A 22,151-nucleotide genomic window follows, 5' to 3' on the forward strand; every position below is an offset into this window, starting at 1 on the left:
TGCAAAACAACAACCCAGAATCCGGGAGTATGTGCAGAAACAGTTACTGTTAACAAACATTCCCTCCACAGATATATACCAGGTAAGAGGTGTATACTGCAGGTAAATCTGGTTCATGTGTAATGATGACGACAGCCCTATTGCTGACCAAACTAAGGCTATAGGGTAGTGTAGTAAGACTTGTAAGGTACAAATAAAAGCACTGACTAGGAAAGTAATGTGGACTACAGGAATATACTAGTTGTTAATTGACACCTTTCTCTCCCTCACACCATATCTCCGACAATAATCAACATACCCACGCCCACTGGTATGTAATGACTCTGATAATGACCATTTGTTTGATAAATATTTTCATGGTTCCCATGCATGTGCTATATTGAATAATCTCAACATTGGTGGCATGGTGCCATCAATGTACCTGCATGCTGTTCTTATTACCACTGTGGTCCCATATATGCATGTGTTCTGTTTGCTATGCAACTGTTCCGTATCTGGTGTCTGGGTTAATGGGAATATCTATGAATGCTGTTATACCTAACTCTGGAATGCGTTGACTATTACTAACCCATATACGATGATGAAATCTAAACACTATAGCACGCTTGGGAAGCCTGGTCCCAGTGGACCCACCTGTCCCACCTCAGCTGGCCGTGGCACCAGGCACCAGCATTTCTGGGGCCCAACCCTGGACCTTCCTGTCCATTGGTCCTGCACCACCTTAGGGTGGAACTGTCTCAGGGAATGGGGCTCGCCCCACCCAGGAGTGGGCGTGGACAGGCACCTGTCACCCGTCGCCATGTCGGAGCTGTGGTGTGTAGAGCAATCAATGAGCAATTTGGTGATCTTCTATGCCAGCTCGAGGGCCATGTGTCATGATTAGAGAGTCAGCCTGGCTCTGCAGCTCAGCCCCCAGCAGAGCCACCTTCGGGGCGGTGAAGGTGCAGTGGTGACTGCCCATGGGTGGGGACCTCAGTCCCACTGTTACCACTAGGGGGCTTGTGGGCTTCCGATATCCCAACACCCCTCCCCATTAAGGTGTTTACCCCCCCAAATGTGTCATTGTATTCGTCTTGTCTTGTCTGTTAACCTACCCAACCTACCTCTGCAAAAATACCTACTACCCATCCCCAACATACCACTCTCATCTGAAAAATAGGGCAATCTGTTCCCACAAAAAAATCTCGCCACATACATAGCTGTCCATTTCACACATGTGTCCACTGGACACATGTATTATGGTCTAAATGGCATCACAACCTATTATTGTTGTCCTCACTCCTCTCCCAGGGGTTTGAGTGTCCAAATTCACCTCCAAATTCAGTGTATATGCACAGCTGTTGCTGTAGAGAAATGGGCAGTTATGGACCTTCCATACACCATTCCAGCACATCCCTAGCTATTGTCTTTCCCTCCTTGTGCCCCTTTTTCACCACTTTCCTATCAACCCTTTTTGTTTTCTTTTAAAGATATCAGCACAGGGGTAAGCGGGAGTAAGCACTTTTAAGCAGCAGTAAGCAGTTCTAGCTTGTTTGCACGGGAGTAAGCAATGCTTACACTGGGTAAGCAATTTAGAATCTAACTGAGTATAAGAAACTGTAACCAGAATTTATCAGTGCTTACCTCTGCGCAAACCTGCTTACAACTGCTTTAAAGTGCCTTCATCACTCTGTATCCAATGGCCCATGTTCTGCCCAGCAACAAAATAAACAGCCTCTGTAAGGCTCAAACCAAGGACCCTGCACACCATAGACAAAGTATTTTGACCACTAAGCCATGCCAGAAATACATAACCATGCTGTTTTCAAAATCATATCATCTAGCCCAGTCATTAAACAGTACAGAGAATGTATTCCAACATTTAGATGTATGTGTGTGTAAATATATTAATATCTAAACAGATATAACATATATATATATATATATATATATATATATATATATATATATATATGAATATATATGAACATATATACATGCAAATGCCTACATCAACACATATATATGTCTACACTTATATGTCTACATAAACACAGCAAGTTGCATATATGTAAGCACATATATATGTATGTAGGTATATAATGACATATTTATATATATATATATATATATATATATATATATATATATATATAGAAGATATATATCCATGTAGGTATATATGGACATACATGTGTAGATATCAATGGGAGATTAACTAAATCATATATGTCCACATGCACTTTTAATGGGGTTGAGAGGCCCTAAACAATACATGTCTGGTACGAATAGGTATACCCACCCCACCACAGCCAAACACGTCCACCCTGCAATACACTACCAAGTGTTGCAAATCCCATAACCAGGCCCTGACATGACATGGGCACAAGATGTTAACAGTACTACATCCCACCTGTATGATGTCAGGCTGTTATTGGTAACATATCATGCAGTACAGTTTGGCTCCCATAGGAAATGTAAAATGTGGAAGCTATCAACATCCCCAGGATACATATACACAGACACATATATGCAGATACAGATATACACACACACACCCACACAAAGATATATATATATATATATATATATATATATATATATATATATATATATACAGTTCCACTTCATATCATCGAATTATCATTTCATCGAATTTCAAATCATCGAGACCAAATCGTCGAAAACTCATTTCATCAAAAACTCATATCATCGAATCTCAAATCATTGAAAACTATAAAGCAAGTATAAATAACATCCCAGACACTGTTTACTACGTTTATGCAGGGGGGCAAGCCCCCTGCACCCCACACCCCCTGTAATTAAATATACCAACTCCAAGGTCGCACTACAGTGGGGTTAGGAAATTACCTTTTTCCCCCACTGTAGTGCGAACTTGGAGTTGGTATATTTATTTACAGGGGGTGTGGGGGGTGAAGCCCCCCACATGGGGGGTGCAGGGGTGTATGCCCCCCTGCATAAATGTAGTAAACAATTTGTGGAATGTTATTCGTAGTTTCTTTATAGTTTTCAATGATTTGAGATTCGATTATATGAGTTTTTGACAAAATGAGTTTTCGACGATTTGGTCTCGATGATTTGAAATTCGACGAAATGATAATTCGATGATATGAAGTGCAACCATATATACATGTGACTACACATACACATGCAGAGATATGTACAGTAAGATACTTATGTAGTAGGTGCCCACAATATGGATCAGCCACAATGCCTACAGTTAGCACCCTAACAACTGGACACTGGATGAGCCACCCATACAAATGACATTCATTGTCTGTAACATATACCCACAGAGAGGTCATAGGATAAAACACCACACAGAGTTTGCAGAAAGGGAAAACCTTTATGTGTGTACTATTATGGATTTATATACCATGTCATATAGCTGTTCAAACTCTGACATCCATATAAACAAAGTAACTCAACTTTGAAACAGTTATACTAATACAGTAGTCTGGAAAGGTCCACAACTGTTGCTGTCCAGGCCAAGCCCTTCAAATCGTACAATAGTAAAGACAGACTGGGCCACAGGATACCACACAATCAACAGTAAGTAATGCAGGTGTATAGTTCAGCAGCCTTTATATACACTCTGTACACAATCACTAGGTTGTAAAGACTTCAGTTGACCAAATGTGATGTAACTGTTACATAACAAGGCATAACTGACACCATCACAGGCATACTGACAAACATAACAGTGTGTATGGCAGGAGGCAGTAGGCCGGCAGAAGCCCACTTTATGTAAGTAATGTCAAGATAGTTGAAATGTATGGTACTGTACATCCAGATACCTTAAGGTAGTTCACACCTGTTACCCCCACATTTTGTAACAGCCTAGGTTATGTATGGTGCATCCCTCCCTAGACTCAACAATGCAGGTCCATATATGACTGTTGCATACACTGGACTCTGAAGTGCATATGGGCACACAGGTATTGTGTAGGTGAAGCCCACACATATATGGCCCCAGCCCCACTGTATATGTGGGGGATACAACAGCAGTGGACTGCCGGCAGGAATGGCAGTGTGGTATATGTATATGTATATGTGCATATGTATCACTATCTGTATATGTGTAGACATATAATGTTCTGTATATGTATATATCTGGGTGTTTATATGCTTATCTATGTACATATACATACCCATCTATATGTGTCGATGTGTGCATGTGTAATTATCTATATAAATATCTGGATAATTGTATGTACATATATTTTCACCATACGTCCTGAGCATGAAGTGTAGCCCAACCTCAGCCCCTATAGTCCCAACATCATAGTGCAAGGGGATGTCAGGTATGTATAGTGGGTATATTAGTAGACTATTGCTACTGTAATAGGGATTGTCTTCACAGACATGGTTTGTGTGAGAGATCACATCTGCTTTTCACAAGTGCACCATTGGCTACTAACAAACATCATAAGGACATCATAGTACAGTACCACTGCAAGCACGTAATGCTCCTGTGGACTACAGCAGAGATATTGGGAAATATATGTGGACATTCTGACACACACTGTACAGACCAGAGATATACACAGAACCCCTTAGTGCAGAACACATGGACCAAGCTTGACAATATGGATGTTAACAGCCATGTTGATGGGTATAACACATAATGACTGGTAGACATTCACCCCCATAGGTTATGCATTCACACACCCCTGTCTGTCCTGACAAATAATAACTGCTGGTACAGAGGTGTCAGGGCCACATACTACCCACTAGATATTGACATACATCTCTACAGCATCCCACTGCTCTGTCTGACATACATGACTGTTAAGGGAGGCTCAGCAGCAGTACATCTGGCAAGTATCTGGACATGACATCTCACTGGGTAAGTACACTAAGCTGCTAGGCATGTAACAAAGCACTGTGCTGGCTACAGGCAGACTGGCTTTACACTGGCCTACATCTCCTATGGGGGAATGCACATGTACCTGCATATATAGCAGGCTCTACAGGCATGTCACAGCACAGGTAAGATACACCAGTGTGAAAGTGCATAACCACAACCAATGTGAACACAGCCACAGCCACATATGGTACGCTAGCATAATATTAGAGTATATGGACTATCTGTTCAACACCATCCTCATATGTGCCACTCACACACTAACCCTACATATACTGGGCCACTACACAGTGTGGTCTGATGCCTGTCTGTAGTATGGGGCATGTGTGTGTATGGCCCTAGAAACATGCACACCAATACGGGAACATACAGTGGAGCAGCATGTAGCATCAGATAGGATGAGACCTAGAACAATGACATCTACCATAGTCTGTACACAGGCCAAAGTACATATTAACAATACACACACTGTCGACATTCACCATAAGTACACAGACCTCAGTACTGTACAAACAACCACAGAATGTCCAGGTTATGTCATCAATTATAATCCCTACTGTACATAACATGTGTAGCAGTCTGAAATCTCACTGGCTTGTTATCGGATATGATGACAATAATTATGGTGTACAGTACATATGCACCTCTTAATGCATGACATATGTACAAAGGTTGACAGAGTTGTGGCTGGAAGCACATACACAGGGCCAATATTGACATGTTGCTGTGATAACCTCATACATTTACTGCTGTGACAGGGTTTGTCGCAACATATGTCCTATGAGGGATATGAAGTCAGTAACTGTCACGGCTTTCAGCATCTACAGACTGCAATCCTCATACTACCTTCTGCAGTTCAGAGATAGATTCTCTGTGGATAACACATGAAACCAAAGGCACCACACACTGCCCAGTCTGTAGATAACCCTACAGATGGGGAGTCCTCATAAACATAGAACTGATATGGCATGTATTAAAACATGTAGAACAGCCATATCCGCACACGCCCTGTTAAAACAACATTACTCCAAATGCAGTATAGCAGCACTTACAGTCTGTAGTCAGGTCAGGCACATCCCCCTAATGTGTGTTGGCCTGTTTCCACAGTGTATGTTGTCAGAGGTAAATCCCCAATCCATCTGAAATGCTGTTTGTCAAACAACAGATCGAGTTCCTGCTCACAGTGAATGAACAGGCCCAACACCAACATGATGTTCCTAGATATTGGAGTGTGTTTCCATGCAATTGACTATGGGAATGTTACCACAACTGTTCCACATGCAATCAGCTAGGGGAGGGCTGCAATTTGTGCAGAGGCCATCAGCTGATCCTGAGCATCACTTAAAATACACATGCTGCTGCCTAAGAAAAATATCTAAACTAAGCTTTACTATACTCCCAACTGTATCTAAGAGAATTATACTATAACCTAAGAACTTACTAATAGAGCAAGGCAAATGTAGTGAATGGATCTTCCAGTTGTTGTCAGGGCCAAGACAGAATGCAGAATGCTCTGTCTCTCTAAGAGATTTCTTAAAATAATATCTCAAATATCACTGCTGGGATACCTTGCAGGATGATATCACTTCTTGTCATTTGACTGCTACTAGTTCCCAGGCCAAACCACCCATTGCTAAAGCTGGCAGTATTTAGCATCTACCTGTAAAAATACATAGACAAGGACTTCTCCTCAGATCTCTTGCAGATGCTGAAAGTAAGAAAACAATTGCATTCTTTCATGCTTTCAAGACTAGTAATTAGTTCACTCTAAGGACAATACAGAAAGTTCCCTAGTACAGACATTGCACCTCTTGCTGCAGTGAAAACTGACATATACCATCTTTTATGTTGTCGAGCCCTCAGAACATATACGTGATGGTGAGTGACATCTGCAACAGGGATATGGTAGCTATATGGTAGGTGTAGTACACGTGCCTGTCTGCATGAACAGGTGCCAGAGTCAACACAGCCACTCTCTCACAGGGACACACACACACATTGACACACTTGGCAGGGCCAGGAATACAACTCATCACTAGTGAGATTGCCACAATACATTACTGTGCAGGTATCACATGCACCACATGGGTCATACGGAGGTTATATGGGCAAAGGGTATGGGGAGGTGTCTGACATCAGACACCATGCTCCAGTATGCCAATGGGGGTTGTAGTGAGTGTGCATGTGACCATACACATCATACAACACACACACAAACACACAAGGTGCCATTACTGACATACATGGGTGCATTTCTGCATGGGTGTGCGGTGGTCGACTGTGCCAGATGGCTATGCAAGGCTAGGTGATGGGTATGTCTTGGCATCAGGCCACATGACAATGGTCTACATTGTGGCTCAGGGCTGTAGTTTCTGCATTTGCCCACACAGGTGGGTATTGTACCCACCATCCAGTCACCTGGGTGACTACTGCGTGTGGCCAATGCTGTGCATTGCTTGCAATGTATGTATTCCTTAGTACGTGACAAGGACCGTGACTGGAATGTGCACACCTCCCACATGCATGTACAGTGACATGTGAAACTCTACCTGGGGTGTCTGGCCCATGTTGTGTACATAGATTATCATCAGATGTGCCAGTCTTGGCCTTCTGTGGTGGAAACTGGCAATGGATAGCAGGTTTAACCTGTACCTACATTGATAGCATGCTAACAGGATTCCCTGGTGTCAGTGGCATCTGTCCAGACAGGGCATGTTTTCAGGCATGGTATGTCCTTTGTGGGTCACATTTGATGGCACCACAGGTGTTGCAGGTGACCAGTGGGGAACATGGGGAAGGTGCACTGTCTGCATGTACGTGCCTATTGGACAGATGGACAGGATGCCATGTCCTCTGTAGCCCACTGCAATCACACCATAGTTACTATCAGTGGGCAATATGCAGTGCACTACCAACATATTGGTTGTTGCCTAGGCAAGTGTGTGTGTGCATGAGATATGGGTTGAGGGTGTGCTCTGGGTAATACTGGGGTTACTAACTGTGTTTGCTTGGCCTTACTGTCACATGTATGGGTATGGATTTGCACCCCAGCTGCTATTTTACATCTGTTATCACTGTACGGTGGACATTATGATATATACTAGAGCCACCACATAAGAAACTTGCAAAACCCGCTCCACATTGGGCCCAGGTGTTACACACTCACTGCCACCTCCACACAGGATACAAGTTACAAACACAGACACACACACACCTGTCATGTCTGGGATTAGAACTCCTACCTAACTACTTTATTATACTACAGCACTACGCAGGTATAGTACGCACCATGGGGATTATAGGAGAACTCCTTCCCCAAAGGCATATTTCACTTTGGATGACATCAGCAGGATTGCCAAAGTAGGCATTCAAATTTTATGGAATGTGACTACCCTTAAAAGCATTGCTCTCTACACAGACAGAGTCAGACACACACACACACACACACACACACACACACACACACACACACACACACACACACACACCCACACTTGCCAAGTCAGGGATTAAAACTCCTATCTAACTAATTTATCATACTACAACAGTACACAGTTATAGGACGTGCTGCAGCGATTACTGGGCTACAACCTTCCCAGAAGTGTATTTCTAGGTGGATGACATCAGCAGCCTTGCCAAAGTAGAGCATTCGAATTTTAGGGAGTGTGACTGCCCGAAAAAGCATCGCTCTCTACACAGACAGAGTCACACACACACACACACACACACACACACACACACACACACACACACACACACACACACACACACACACACACACACACACACACACACACACACACACATTTGCCAAGTCTGGGATTAGAAATCCTACCTAACTAGTTTATCACTCTACAGCAGTACGCAGTTATGGGACATACCACAGAGATTACTGGGCTACAGCTCTCCCAAAGGTGTATTTCACAGTGGATGACCTCAGCATGCTTGTCATAGTAGGGCTATGGGAAGGGCAGTGTGTGTTCATGGGTCATAACCCATTCATCTAGGTATTGATACACCATATGCAGGCACATACAGGGTCATATTTCACAGGTACGTGTATACAGCTGCTATATGACTGCTTCCTTGTACAGTCATGTTACACAGCTAACACGTGCACCACATAGTCTGTAATGCTGACAGATACCGGTGGATAGTATCTGCAGTGAGTGACATCTGACCCTCATGTGGTTGTAGTCCTTTGGCTGTGTGCTGGATGTGACAGGCCTGGATTGCTCCTTGTTAAATTCACCCTCTTCCACACATCTATGTACATCTACCTTTGGCTTATTATAGTGTGTTGTCCTTACATATAAGCCTGTATTCCTATCCACTGTGTGTGCAAAGCATGAGTGGTGCATACTGAGGAGTGTCTGCACTAACATTTGCGACTGTCAGATATGTCTGGTCCACTGGTGTTTGCAGACATGGCCTTCATGTGTTTAAGTGTGTGAGCATGCCCAGTATGACCACTCAGTATGTTGTTGACTGACATTGCCTTCATTTCTCTAAGTGTGTGAGCATGCCCAGTATGCCCGTCTGTACTGAATGTGTGGATCGAGTCCAGGTAGTTTGTACTGCAGTGCTGACCTTTGAGTTGTACACCTACAGGTAGCATGCTGTCTCTGCAAGCTATCCATCGATCATTTGCATTGACACTTACTACTTTTCTGCATAGGATGGGGGGACAAACCTGAATATTTTTACATTTCTACACAGGATTGGGTGGGCACACCTGACTGTTACGACATTTCTACATAGGATGAAGGGGCACACCTGACTATTTATACATTTCTACACAGGATTGGGGGGCACACCTGATTGTTACTGCATTTCTACATAGGATGGGGGGCACACCTGACTATTTCTACATTTCTACACAGGATTGAGGGGCACACCTGACTGTTACTACATTTCTACATAGGATGGGGGGGCACACCTGACTATTTTTACACAGGACTGGGGGGCACACCTGACTGTTGCTACATTTCTATGTAGGATGGGGGGCACACTTGACACTTGTACATAATTGCTAGGACTGTACTGGTATGTCGGGTACTCCATTTCATGCTGCAGTCTTACCTATCCTGCTGACTGGAGGAAATACCAGTGTACTACACATCTTAGCTTTTATTTACCTACATATTAGTTTCTGACTTCCTACCCTTCAGAACTGACATCCCACTGCCTGACCTGCTGTGGTATGTCTGTGTAGGCCTGGGGGGAGAGGTTACTCATAGGCCTCATTCAGAGGCCATAGCACAGCCTTTGTTTGTGTTTGTCTACACCTGTCCTGCTGGCTGTGACTGTTGTTGGGTATGTGAACCCCCTGACTGGCATGTGTGGGTCACTTACCTTATGGGTGTCCCAGTATTGAGCATGGTGGTGCAGGGCTGCCTATGTCAGATGCACATAGTATACTCCCTACACATAGTTATGCACAGATAGTGTAATGTTTGGCACCCTTTTTACTGAATGTGAGAGTCAGAGAGAGGTGTCATTCCCTGGGTCCCTCCTGTGTCAGTGCATGTGCTATGCGTTGCCTCCTTGCCAAGGCCAGGGCATACTGGGCATGCCTCTTTCTGCCTACTGGGGCAGGCTCAGGTTGTTCCTCCTCTGAGTCACTCTGTGCCTGTGCAGGCCTTGGCAATGGTAGGGGGCTGTGTAGCCCTGTCCCATGCTGTTCCTGCTGCAGCTGATTCTGCAGGATCATATTGTGTAGCATGGCACATACAAGGACAATTTGGGTACATGTAACTGGTGAGTACTGCAAGGCTCCACCGGATGTGTCCAGGCACCGGAACCGTGACTTGAGTATCCCAAACACATGCTGTACAATAATTCTGGTCTGTGTGTGTGCCATGGAGTTTTTGTTCAGCTGTGTGTGCATTTCTGATGGGTGTCAGCCATGGCTCCAGTTCATATCCAGCATCTCCCACTAGGTGACCATCAGGGACATCCCCATTGGCAAATCTCTGGTACAGCTGCGTCAGATGCCAGATGTGGGAATCATGATATCTTCCAGGGTAACCAGCAAACATATTCATTATTATGCCCTGGGTATCGCACATGACCTGGCAGTTGATGGATGGGAAGCCCTTGCAGTTGATGTAGACCCTACCCCACTCACCAGGTGATGCTTTGATACATATGTGCATACAGTCTATAGCTCCTACTACCTCAGGGTAATCTGCTATTTCGTGGAACAGTTGCATATTGCTGGCCAATGCCTCACGGGTGTTGGGGAAATATACGTGCTCACCGACATGTGCTGACATGGCATCAAGGAACTGGTGGAGTACCCTGGATGCTGATGCCTGTGAAATCTCCATAATATCTCCAATTGGCCTTTGGAAGGTACCTGCAGTTAGTCTTCATAGGCCTACACATACCTTGGTATCTACTGGGATGGGTTTCCCTCTGTTAGTTCTGTGTGTCATGCGTGGCCGGCACAGTTCAACAATTTGCTGTAGGAGGTCCCTGCCCACCCTATAGTGCTCCACTATCTCCAGCTCATGTAGCCCCTGGTAGATTACCCTGGGCCTGTACACTCTTCTCTGTCTCCTCACTGTGGGTTTGTTGACAGCATTCACATCCTCACCACCCTCAGCCTCTTCCACAAGTTGTTGTATGATAGCTATTGCAGCCCCTATCATTTTGTTGTTGTGAGTGTTAAAAGTTCCCTGCTTGTTTACACCGGTGGCGTAGAGTGTGGGAAAAACCAGAGGGGAAGGTGTTTGCATAGTTTATAGTAGTGTTCTGGGCTGGGCTGGTCTACTGCTTGTGTAATTGCCTGATTCAGATACATTTCACCTGCCAGCTATGCTAGTTCTCCTTGATTACCTACCTACTGCTGTTTTCCCTTCCCATTGCCTTCCTGTTTAAGCCCAGGGGGCACAGCATAAACAGAGTGCACAAATGTGCACACTGCTGCTATTTCCTGGTTTAACTTTTTTTTTCTTCCATTAAAACCATGCACACCCATTTAGGCAACGTAAAGAGTGCTAGGAAGGTTTAGACACACCCCCTAGCTTAGCTGAGCTAAGCTAGGAGCAGACTGGAGGCACAGGGCTCCAATCCACTTACAGTATGCTTGACACTCCCCGCCATGATGTCACCTAACTCCTAGGCTTGCACCAAGCTAGTCCTACTCTTACACTGTTGGGACCTGACTCACATGCTTGGGAAAACTGGGATTCACTATCATTCCCTTCATTTGCATAGGATTGCCTGCTAATGCATAGTTACATGTCTCACACTAAGCCTCCCCTCGTTGCAACCACTACTCCCTGGCCATTTTGTCTTCTGCCTGCCATTGACTTACATGGCAGAATACTGATTTTAGTTAGAATGCTTAATTTAGGTTTATTTTGTTATTTTCCCCCCGATCCCATTTGCGTGCCGCTGCCCTATGCTTAAACAGCCGAGATCGGCTAAAAAAAAAAAAAGTTGATTTTTGTACTTTTTTCACTGTTTACAATGCCAGTGGCCTTATACTTGGCCATTGGCATGCTTACTACATGATATGCAGCCTTTATTTGGAGCTTTCACAGCTCCGTTTTGGGTTTTGCAGAAATGTACTCGGTTACATTTCTGCAGATTGCACTAGTCCTGCACAGCAAGCTTCCTGAATTGCAAAATCACCTCATTTGCATAGATTTCTCCTGCATATGGGGTGATTTGCATACATGGCCTTAGTCTGTGCAGGATTAGTGCAGAAGTGCTCATGCACGCCCCTGCAGGCTGTTCCTGGGTCGCACAGCAGACATATTGCCTGCTAGAGCTCCTGCACCAATCTTGCATGCCATGAAAGGTATAGTGAATTCAAGGGAATATTTCTAGATGCAGCTCTCTGCATCAAGTGCAATTTCCTTTAAGAGCACACAGAGACCATAGTCAGTCTGGGGTTGGTTTCTCCCTCTTTCTCCATAACCCCAATAAGACTCCCCACTGGCACACCTATAGAGTTGAGTCCTTAGCCAGGGTTTAAAGTCAAGTCCTCCACCATTTTGTCTGTCCAACCAGTGCTCCATATCCTTGCCCAAATAGCTGATACCCACACTACACACACACACACACACACACACACACACACACACACACACACACACACACACACACACGCACACACACCTGGTAAAGGCTGGCACAGGTTTACCAGCTATGCTCCCTTCTGCCCAGACTATAAGGTAGTTACCATGGGTTCCAATTATTTTAGCGAATGCAATTAATTGCGAACGCTGTTTAGTCAAACGTCATTACGTGAAATGGCAAAATACCGAAAGCATGGAACAGTCATTTTTTTTTCCTAGGGAGAAAAATCACTGGGGCGTTTTCAGGACTTTGCCATTTTCTCCACTGTGGTGCGATATCGGAGTTGGTATATTTAAATAGGGGGGATGTGTGGGGGGCACAGCCCCTCCACTTTATTTTGTGTTTTGATCTTTTTTTTTTTCAAGAGCAACATTTTTTTTTCCCTGGGAAAAAATTGCTGATCCATGTGTTTGAGATTTTGGGTTTTCGGGGATTGTGGGTTGATTATATACCATTTGCAATTCATTGTGTTTGCTTATATAATACAGACCCAGTTACCACTGCCACCAGAACCCCTTATCAGGTACTTTAAGGCCTTTAACAAAGGGTGCCCAATCTTACTTTGTGATATTAATATTAATACAAATTGTAGTTTGATGAACAGCAAGGCTATTTAGAGTGGCCCACACAGTGTCATCAAATAGATATGCAAGTACTTTCACAACTTAAATATCGCTACACAAACCAGGCACAATGAAAGGTTTAACTATATTTAATAATAAATAATAAAAGAACAAGACAATACTAAATATAGATTCACAGTGACATCAGAGTTCAAAACCACAGAAAATATTTAAAACAACATTGCAGGACAGTCTAAATAAAAAGAAAAATATCTAGACTAAGCTTTACTATACTCCCAACTGTATCTAAGAGAATTATACTATAACCTAAGAACTTACTAATAGAGCAAGGCAAATGTAGTGAATGGATCTTCCAGTTGTTGTCAGGGCCAAGACAGAATGCTGTCTCTCTGAGAGATTTCTCAAAATAATATCTCAAATATCACTGCTGGGATACCTTCAGGATGACATCACTTCTTGTCATCTGACTGCTACTAGTTCCCAGGCCAAACCCCCATTGCTAAAGCTGGCAGTATTTAGCATCTACCTGTAAAAATACATTGACAAGTACTTCTCCTCAGATCTCTTGCAGATGCTGAAAGCAATAAAACAATTGCATTATTTCATGCTTTCAAGACTAGTAATTAGTTCACCCTAAGGACAATACAGAAAGTTCCCTAGTACAGACATTGCGCCTCTTGCTGCAGTGAAAACTGACATATACCATCTTTTATGGCCTAGCCATAAAGTAATTTAATTTCAGTTATTTTTCTGAAGATTGCTGGACTGAAGTTAACCTCCTTTATTCCAGTTTTCACTGTTAAAATATATACATTTAAAGAGTTACTATAGTGCATGCACATTTCTGTTCTCTTCCAGTAGGGCACACTGTGGATCCATTTTAAACACAAGCATTTTACAAATACTTTTTCAACACAAACGCATGTGTACAAGCAGATTGATATACACATGACATACAGTTCTAATATATGTGTAATAGAAGCATCTTATATAAATTATTTTGATATTCACCAATGGCATTCAATTATTTACAAAATTCCAGCTAGCTGTGCTATCCGTATTTCCTTATATATATATATATATATATATATATATATATATATATATATATATATATATATATATATATATGTGTGTGTGTGTGTGTGTGTGTGTGTGTGTGTGTGTGTGTGCGTGTTTGCATGTGTGTGTGTGTTTTTGAAGATGATGTTGACAAACTGACCTGTTCATAACAATAAAGAGAACATCAAATGCCTTAGAACTATAAATTAGCAGTTATAGCTTTGTATTACTACCAAAAAAATAGGATGAAGAAATAAAAGGAAAAGAAAAACTATAACAATACTGATATTTTCTATATTGTATACACAGAGACCCAACCCATTTAGCTGTGTCAGAATGCAATATGTAATAAACATTTAGTAATATTCAGCAATGTTCCAACGATGAGTTCTGGAACTGAATATGTACCTGAATACTTGTATTGTTAATCAGTTTTTGATCTAATAAATTTTTCATGTATACTTTTAACATAGCTGATTAAAGATTTACATAATCCATAAATGGAAGATAAGAGATGGATTGCAAATGCGCAGAAATGCAACACTAAAAGCTTCTAATAAGCCAAAAGTATCTCAAATTATTGAGATGTTAATCAAATCCATATATATATATATATATATATATATATATATATATATATATATACATACTTGATTAACATGAAAACTCAAAGGTTTTAAAATCATTACCGACAGGAGATACATATTTTTACAAAACCAGATATTGTAGTGATAATCTGGAATTACCCAATTACATACAGAACAGTTACCTGCAAATAACTATTTATCACACTTTTAACAGGGGACAAATAGCCATCATAATGATACTTAAGATGATATTCACAAAGAAAGAACAAGTGTTGTTAAGACCTCTAACCCCAAAATTTAATTATTCTGAGCTTTAGCCAACACATATAATATCCTTTAGCTTGCATAATAAAGAGGTATAGAAATTACAATGCTCCTTATTCAAAATAAGTTTATATATAAAGGCTAATTTAACCATGGTTAAAAGTTTTCCAAAAATACTGGAATGCTGCCAAAAACTTTACAAAGCAGGGTAGTCCAACTGCAATAATATTTTCAACTAGAATGAGTTAAAGGCATGCCTTAATGGAAACTATCTCCATCTACCTAAATTTTGACATCCAAACTCATTCTCAAGATGACCAAACGAGGCAAATCTTAATGATGAATTTGTCGCTTGCATAAAGTATATAATATTACAGATGCCTTTCATGCCTGATCCCTCGAGATGATGAAATATTCTCCATTTCTCAAATATGGGAACTCCCAAATAGAGCATTTTAAGAAACCTAAGTAAGGAGTGGAAAAGATCAGAGTGACTTTAGTGCTGGGTCTGGCAGTTAGTGCAAAGGGTTAAGACTATTAGCTGTTGCCAAGCTGCCTCTGGTGGTCTGCAACTTGATTCCCTCAGATTTTATGTGTCTACATTATGAATTTAAACAAGTGACATATCAAGACGATGCTTTAAGGCAATTGGGAACTGGGTTAGGCTCCTTATTCAGCTACTTGGCCATATGCCTAGAAACCACTTATGAATCTATATAAGAATCTTTAAAACAATGACAATATTTCAAGGATTTAAGAATCTGTCCAGTAAACTAAGAGACTCAAAAGTGAAATCAACAATATTTAGAATTTTAGACATTAGCCAACCACATAAGGGGTTAGGATCTTAACAACACACAAAATTGTTTATGCAGTGTAAAAGCCAGTACATACTTCCTAATATTAAAAAAAATCTGCCATGCTCTCTGTTAGGTTGCTAAGTAATTGACAAGAAAATGTATGGCTTTTCCTATTCCAAACACAACTTAACATTTACCTCTGCATCTTAATTAACCCTTGGTCTTTTAGTGCTGTGCGAATCTGTCTCAGAAAAATAATATAATTTAGGATGCCATTTTAATGCCATTAAGCCCTTCTGTTACTGCAATATGGAGCCAATTCCAAGTATAAACAACCACAAATAGTTCTTTTTACAGTTTAGTTAGAATAAGATCACAGAAGATAAATTATTATGAAATGATAAGTACATTCATTTAGAACGGTGAGCACATCAATGATAAGGGAGAAGAAGATTCCTCTTATTAAAGAACAACACCAAATCATTGTCTGAAAAGACTGCAGTCTTTATTTCACTAACCATTAAGCCACAGACATTCCTAGAATTCATTGGTATATCTTGCAAAGTTAAAAGGTCTTTCGAAGGTGCCTCATCCATCCATCCTCAACCCCTTTTTCCCGTTTTGCACATGGGGTCAGGGTGTCACTTCAGCATTGACAATTATCTCGAGCCAAGGTTTACACCACCAGTTGGCTAACCCTGACATCGTAGCTCATCCGTACCACTCACTCACACACACTCTCACCTACGGACAATTAAGAGTGTCCAATCCACCTACTGCATCTCTTTGGAATGTGAGAGGAAACTGGAGCACATGGGGGAAACCCATGTGACTGCAGGAAGGACATGCAGACTCCTCACAGAAGGCACCCTAGCCAAGAAAAAAACACAGAACCTTTTCCTGTGAGGCAACAATGCTTACTGCTGTGCCACCATGGCCTAAAAAGCAAACAGTCATTTGCAAACATTAGGATTCAAACCTTTTCATATTAGAAGTACCAGTCATGCAAGAGAGGAGTACAAGTCACCAATCTAATACAGGGTTCAATAACTAACAAGAAAAGGAAAGGAGAGAGAGAGAGAGAGAGAGGACTTCCCTGGCAAGTGCCTCTTTGAAGGGAAAACAGTTGAAGATATGTTGTATCCACCTAACAATATGATCCAAGGGGAAGAATAAGGGTATTTAATTGCCCTAATAAACCCTTCAGGGCAGGCCATATGTAATAATAAATCTCACAAATTATTGAGACAAATACCTTTTCAGAATCCTCTAACATTGCTACTGCTGGGTGGGAAGATTTACTTTCACCTTGCAATAAACTTATAAGAGCCCACACATGGTCTATAATAGATCTGCCCTTTATGAATCCAGCCTGGGATACATGAACTAAATAAGGTATGACAAGTTGCAGCTGAAAAACTAAAATCCTTGCATATATCATTTATTTAGTATTAATCTGGAAAACGGGTCAGAGATTCATACTTAATGTGTATTCTCCCATTTTAGCAAAAAAAAAAAAATGTGTGTGAGGCTCTTGAGTTGAAGGAGGGGGTATTACTCTGTTGTTGTTGTCTTTCTGCTTTTCCCGGTTAGGGGTTGCCACAGTGGAACTCCGGTCCACTAATGATTGGCAGTAGATTTTCATGAATGCTGAGGTGCCAGCTCAACGTTCAACTTTCAATGAAGGCACGCCCATTTATACATGTCTTTCAAATGCCCACCCAACCGCGGGGAAGACATGAGACTCCACAAAGAAGGCACTCCCCACACTCCAGCCGAGAATCGAACGGAGAACCTCTTGCTGTGAGGCAATGCTACCGCTGCACCACCGTGGGTTATCACTCTAGAAATCATAATTTTATACAGAAGATACAAGGGTAATAATAAGAGCGGTAGGAGCAGCTTATAAAGATTAGCTGGTAGGACCAAGAACTTTACCTGGTAAAGTAGGGTGAACAACTTAAGAACTTTTTGCTTCTGTTATTTCAGGATAGAAACTAGAGAAGGCAGCTAAGTGTTTAACGGAATAGTCACTTCCTGGAATGTGTAATATGGATCATTTCATCCTCAGGCTAAAAATAAGATTGAAAAAATAATGAATTATCTTTCAGTTCTGGTAGAGCTAAGTGTACATCTTACATTCAACAGGCAATAGCGGGAACCAATGGAATCTTCAGCTGCTGAATAAACAAACACCTTGGCAAATTAAAAAAAATAATAAATAAATAATTTGAAAATGCCTTTCTTAAGTTTAGCATACAGAACAATTGCTCAACTAGACATAGTAAATAACCAAAAAATTAATACCATGTACATTAATAAAGAAAAGGAACCAGAATGACAGTTGACTAATTATGCATTAAATATGTAAAGTTAATAACTGATCTATAAACAACAATATGAAATAAGACTAATATAATTATCAATTGTGACATTAATTCAGGGCATAATCATGTTGCTATTTACTGTTATATTCAATAGGTACTGATGGTGGTAACCAGTACATAAAATACATCCTCATAATGAATGCACAGTCACGTAACTCCATGGTTAATTTGAGTCTTTTATTAGATTTCAGTAACAGTTTGTCCTTCTTATCCCTTTTTTCCCTTGTATGAACGTCTGAATACAATTAGGAGAAGAGGGAGCAGACTTACCAGAATTAGAACCAGAAGTTCTATCATGGTCTCCAGTGGTTATCTCCTGGACTGCAACCATCTTAAGGAGTTTAGAGGACTACACCTGTTCCTTGTCTCCACCTGAGAGGTGCCAGTTAATCAGCTTCCATTGTGGGCTGTCTGAACTACATGCATAATGATCATTGATATAAATCTTGACCAACATGTCCTTCTGTCTGGCCTGCTTAGTTGTGGAGAACACTGTAACAAATGTAACAGGGACAGTCTGGCATTTCATTCTCTATCTTTCTCCTGTTCTTAAGACACAGATGTACTTCCTGTTCATCTGGAGGCAAAACAATAATAGATTAAAAGAGGAAGGTGTTAACAACCTCTCTTGCAGAAATGCTGGAGTAGAGAAATCAAAAGAAAACTCCTCTCTATGCCACTTAATTAGCATAGTAGCTAGATAATGTAAAAATGTTGTGATACCATTTTTATAACATATTGATCTCATGTGAACAAAAGCTTGTCTAGGAGGTGTGACCTCAGCGGAAGAATTCTGGAAATGTTTAACTTTCCAACCTTCCAAGAAAAACTCTGTTTTTCCTTCACTCTATGGAAAAATTTATCTTTGTTAATAAAGTTCAGAAAATATATGATAACATTTCAGTGGATGACCATGTTGGGGAGGATATTTCAAAAGATAATGTGTCCTCTTCATCATTACAGAGTACTTAATACCCAAAGTCTTAGGCAGATCCTCCTGCAAATATTGTAGCAATCTTAAATTGTCTGTATCCTCCTTTGAGCCCACTAGTCTCAGATTATTCCTCCTATCTCTATTTTCTAGATCATTTACTTTCTGGCACAGTCTAATAACTTCCACATAATGATGTCAGTGCTGCAGAAGATTGTGGGTTCCATTGCCACACCACACAGACTAATTTCTGACACTGCAGTGCAGAGTCAGGAGGGGGCTACAGTTCTGAGTGTGCTGTCCTACAGATGATCCTCCTGCTTGAGTTAAATACCATGACACCTATCAGAAAGAGAAGGGGACGTTTCCTGATGGTTAGGCTAAATTTCCCTTAGTTATATAAATACAACCTTGGGTCTCCCCTGAAAAGAAACTACTAACTTTTGGGATTAATCTAGTCAATAAAGAATAAATAAATGTATTAATGTAGCTTGGGTGTCTCAGATTTGTTTAGCATTAGAAGTAACACCTGATGTGAAAATGTCCAGCTTTGTGGTTAGGTGATGTACATTATCCTGACTGCTAGTCACAAAGTGTTTTAATTCTGAAGGGTCCACTAGGACTAGGTTAATCAAGGAGTTTAAAGATATGATTTAGTTTCCAGGTTCACGGCTGCAGGGAGAAGAGGCATAGACTAAGCTGCGAAGCACAAAAAAAGCAGAAAGGGCCAGTACCATATCATGGCCTATTTGAAGAAAGCAGATAATTATTAATGCACAGAAACTTTAACATTAATTCAGAGTCACTTAGAAGGTGAAGTTCTCTAAGTCCACAAAGATCAGCTCTGAGCTCTTTCTTACAGGTTGGGAGGGTGGCCTAATGGTTAAAGCATTTACTTACAAACACAAGTTGCAACGTTTGAGTCTCACAAGGGATAATTTGCTAGGCTTAAAATAGCTCACAAAGGCAGTTAGCCTAGTACTCATCTATGAACCTAAGTTAAAAGAAATATGTATATTCAAGATCAGAATTATTTATTCAAGCTGCCACAGTGGTGAACATATGCTCACCCCCCCACATGTGGAGTATAAATAGTTAAATATGACTAACAGATGACAAGCAGTGGCCAGTATCTCAGTTGCAGCACATTAGGGATTTTAAAAGAAGTATGCAAGAAATAAGTCAAGTTAAAAGCATTTTCTGTAGGTAACAAAAAGCGAGTACCTGTAAGTTGATCACTTTTTCATGATTGCTATCACTACTCTGCAATGCAAGAACGTTTTCTTTTTTGTGTTTTTACTTAAAAACTTCTGTGAATACATGGAACCAAGGACTGGATAGAGAATGTTGCCTTTTCTATGGCTTCAGGGGTGCAGTGAATCTACAAGCACCCCTTAGTTAAATCCATAGCAGCTAAAATCTTTTGTTTAGCCCCTCTATGAGATCATCCACTTTGGACTTTGCATATGTGTCAGATGCAGAAATCAGATTCACTTCTTGGATATCATTACAAAATGTTGTTTTTTCCCTACGTAACTGACTATCATCCATCACCAGCACTTCTCCTCATTAACTGGGCTTACTGGACTTGTCATAGCTTCCTCAACCTTATATAAATGGTGTGCCTTAATCCATAAACCAAAGCTCCAGACTATAGTACTTTAACTAAAATAGTTTGAATTTCTACATGTTATAGGGTATTCCTTCCATAGAGTGACATAACAGAGGGGAGGAAGATGCACACAGGTGGATTATATCTTATGTAGAAGGGCCAGTCTGAAGGAGATTGGAGACTGTAAAGTGGTGGCAGAGGAAAGTGTAGTTAGGCAGCATAGGATGGTGGTTTGTAGGATGACATTGGTGATCAAGAAGAGGAGGAGGAGTGTGAGGGCAGCACCAAGGATCAAATGGTGGAAATTGAAAAAGGGTAATTGTGAGGTGGAGTTCAGGGAAGAGATAAGATAGGCACTGGGTGGCAGTGAAGATTTACTGAATAGCTGGGTAACTACAGTAGAGCTAGTAAGGGAGATGGCTAGAAAGTTGCTTGGTGTGACATCTGGAAAGAGGAAGGAGGACAAGGAGACCTGGTGATGGAATGAGGAAGTACAGAGAAAGAGGTTGGGGAAGAAGAAATGGGATTGTCAGAGAGATGAAGAAAGTAGACAGGAGTATAAGGAGATGAGGTGCATGACAAAGAGAGAGGTGACAATGGCTAAGGATAAGGAGTATGAAGAGTTGCATGAAAGGTTGGACACTAAGGAGGGAGAAAAGGACCTGTACTGATTGGCTAGACAGGGGGACCGAGCTAGGAAAGATGTGCAGCAGGTAAAGGTGATAAAGGATAATGAGAGAAACATACTCACAGGTAAGGAGAGTGTGTTGAGGAGATGGAAAGAGTATGTTGAGGGTCTGATGAATGAAGAGAATGAGAGGGGGAGAAGGTTGGATGATGCGCGGATAGTGAATCATGCAGTGCAGTGGATTAGCAAGGAGGAAGTAAGGATAGCTATGAAGAGGATGAAGAATGGAAAGGATGTTGGTCCAGATGACATACATGGAGGTGTTTAGGTGAAAT

General features: G+C 41.4%; 1 protein-coding gene across 3 annotated transcripts in view; it reads right to left on the reverse strand.

Annotated features, from left to right (window-relative positions):
* The window catches only part of LOC122801004 (alpha-1,4-N-acetylglucosaminyltransferase-like), a 1,504,136-nt gene that overhangs the window by 414,062 nt on the left and 1,067,923 nt on the right, over positions 1-22,151 (reverse strand). Inside the window, exon 1 of one of the 3 annotated variants that reach the window (XM_044070451.1) lies at positions 18,916-19,181. The exons of the other annotated variants lie outside the window; for them this stretch is intronic. The gene's annotated coding sequence lies outside the window, so the exon portion shown is untranslated. Of the gene's footprint in view, positions 1-18,915; positions 19,182-22,151 lie in introns of those variants that run through there. 3 annotated transcript variants of the gene reach the window in all.

Source organism: Protopterus annectens, chromosome 4.part1, assembly GCF_019279795.1.
Source record: "Protopterus annectens isolate FY-2018-M chromosome 4.part1, PAN1.0, whole genome shotgun sequence".
Classification (NCBI taxonomy): Eukaryota; Metazoa; Chordata; order Ceratodontiformes; family Protopteridae; genus Protopterus; species Protopterus annectens.